This window comes from Urocitellus parryii, chromosome 3 (genome assembly GCF_045843805.1).
Source record: "Urocitellus parryii isolate mUroPar1 chromosome 3, mUroPar1.hap1, whole genome shotgun sequence".
NCBI lineage: Eukaryota > Metazoa > Chordata > Mammalia > Rodentia > Sciuridae > Urocitellus > Urocitellus parryii.
In genome coordinates this window covers 205,800,513-205,803,074 of record NC_135533.1, presented here as the reverse complement: position 1 = coordinate 205,803,074, position 2,562 = coordinate 205,800,513, and the positions used below count along the sequence as shown (strand labels likewise).

Here is a 2,562-nt window from a genome sequence, read left to right as displayed (position 1 = left end):
GTGCTCGCTTCGGCAACACATATACTAAAATTGGAAGATACAAAGAAGATTAGCATGGCCCCTGCGCAAGGATGACACGCAAATTCGTGAAGCGTTCCGTATTTTTAAATCAATCTCAGGGCTACAACCAGTGGCAGCAGGGTCAATTCTGGGGTCAGAAGCCATGGAGTCAGCATTATCACCAAGGATATTATTGAATACCCAAATAAAACGAACTGATACATATTTCTCCAAAAAAAAGGCTCTTTCTTTTTTTTTTTTTTTGACAATGAGATTGGACCCAGGGGTGTATAACAACTGAACCACATCCCCAGCTATTTTTGTATTTTATTTAGAGATCATGTCTTGGCAAGTTGCTCGGAGCCTCTCTAAATTGCTAAGGCTGGCTTTGAACTTAAGGCAGTCCTGCCTCAACCTCCCTCACTGCTGGGATTGCAGGTATGCACCACTGTGCCCCACTTTGTAAGACCATTTTAAATGGGTTATTTACTTTGAGGCATGTGAGGGAGCCTCAGGAATATTGAGACTGGGGCCAGTTTGAGGTTGGGTTTTTTGTTTTGTTTTGTTTTTTGAGATCTATATTTAGTGTGCTTTGGATTTTTTATAGAAAAATATTTGGGTGGATAAATCTGGTGGGATTGTGGAGTCTAGGGAGTTTCACAGTAGTGAACAGAATACGCCAAACCCCAGACAGAGAGCACCTGGTGACAAACATCAACTGGGAAGATGAGAGTACCATGGAAGCAGAGGGAAAAGGCAAGAATTCATATTGGTATAGAGGGCCTGAGGCAGATTCATCCACACAGGCCTGACAGGACCAGGCCTGTGTCTCTTCTAATGGCTCCTATAACTCTATCACCACACATGAGCCCTGTGTATTCTTCTCCAAGGAAAGCCAGGAGGTCAGTTTCCTCTTGGATATTGGTGTCATCTTTTCTGTACTCACCTCTTACCCTGGACTTGTTTCCTTTAATACTGTGATGGTGCAAGGGGTGTATGAATAGTCTGTTACCAAAAAGTTTATTCCCCCTCTGAGTGGTGAGTGGGTTAGGGTGATGTTTTCTCATGCATTGTGGATAGTCCCAGAGTGCCCTACCTTTGTATTAAGGAGAGATTTAATTTTAAGACTCCAGGCTCCCATCAAGATGGATTTAGGACATTTCATCTATTAGAATGCCACATAAACCTTCAAGTAGGGATAGTGAATCAAGGTTGGATGGGCAAAATGTGCAGGACCAATTAAAATGTTCTTAAAGGATCCCTCTGTCTTTCTGCATAAGAGACAATACCCCCTGGGACCCAGAGGCAGAAAGGGACTTGAGACATCATTCAGAACCTCAAAGGGCAGGGACTATTATTGCCCTGCAACAGCCCATGCAATACACCACCGTAGAAGTTCAGAAGCCAAATAGGGAATGGTGCCTAGTCCAGGGCCTTAGGATGATTAATGAAGCTGACATTCCCCTCCACCCTGTAGTTGCTAACACATGCCCTCTGTTATCTGAGATCCCAGCTGCTTGTTGCTTTTTTACTGTATTAGATTTAAAGGATGCCGTTTTCTGTATACCTCCAGACTAAATCACAATATTTGTTTGCCTTTGAGGAACCAGATAGTGGATCTCCATTAACCTGGACAGTATTGCCTCAGGGATTTAAAGGTAGCCTTCACTTGTTTGGGCAAACCCTAGCCAAGGACCTTGCAGAATTGAGAGAAAGGTCATTTGGTTGTTCTCCAATATGTAGACATCTTGTGTGCCAGGATGAATGTCAAAAGGCCACTACAGAACTGTTAAACTTTTTAGCAGAAAGTTTATAAGGTATTAAAAAGGAAAGCTCGATTGTGTCAACAACAGGTTCAATACTTAGGATTACAGTTGTCTTTGCGAATCTGCAAGCTAGGAAAGGAGAAAAGAACCCCCCCAGGGCCATACCTCCATCCCACACGGTAAGGCCATGTAGAGGCTTCTTAGAGATAACTGGGCACTAAGGTTTTGGATTCCTAGGTATGGGGGATTAGCTAAATCTTTTTAAAGCCTCCTTAAAAAAAATGCACACCAAGGAACAACTGTCCTGATATGGGAACTGGGACACACTAAGCCTTGTAAGGTATTTAAAAAGGCCTTACTTAAAGCCCCTGCCCTCAGGTTATCTACACAGCAAAAAAATTTAACCTGTTTGTCACTGAATGAGGAGGAGTGGTCTGGGAGTAATTAGTCTCCCAAAAGAATGGAACAGCTCAACAGCCAGTGGCATAGCTCAGTAAAGCATTTGACATAGAGTCTTAGAGATGGCCCCTCTGCTTGGGAGTGGTATCAGCAGTTGCCCTGCTAACCCATGACATAATCAAAATCATCCTGAGACGACACCTCATTGTCTATACCTCTCATGCTCTCTCAGGGATTTTAAATACAAAAGGCGGGTTATGTCTCTCAGATAGTCATCTCTGAAATAACAGGCTTTCCTTCTACAAGGACCGGTAACTCAAAAAGGACCTGCTCTAATTGAAACCTAGCCATTTTCCTCCCAGAAACACTAGAGGGAAATCCTGAACGAGTTAATATT

At 43.1% G+C, this 2,562-nt stretch overlaps 1 non-coding gene across 1 annotated transcript; it reads left to right on the top strand.

The window, feature by feature from the left end:
• Positions 1–106, top strand: LOC113183726 (U6 spliceosomal RNA). The gene has a single exon (XR_003300901.2). It is a non-coding gene; the product is annotated as a U6 spliceosomal RNA (small nuclear RNA).
• The last annotated feature ends 2,456 nt before the right edge of the window (positions 107–2,562 follow it).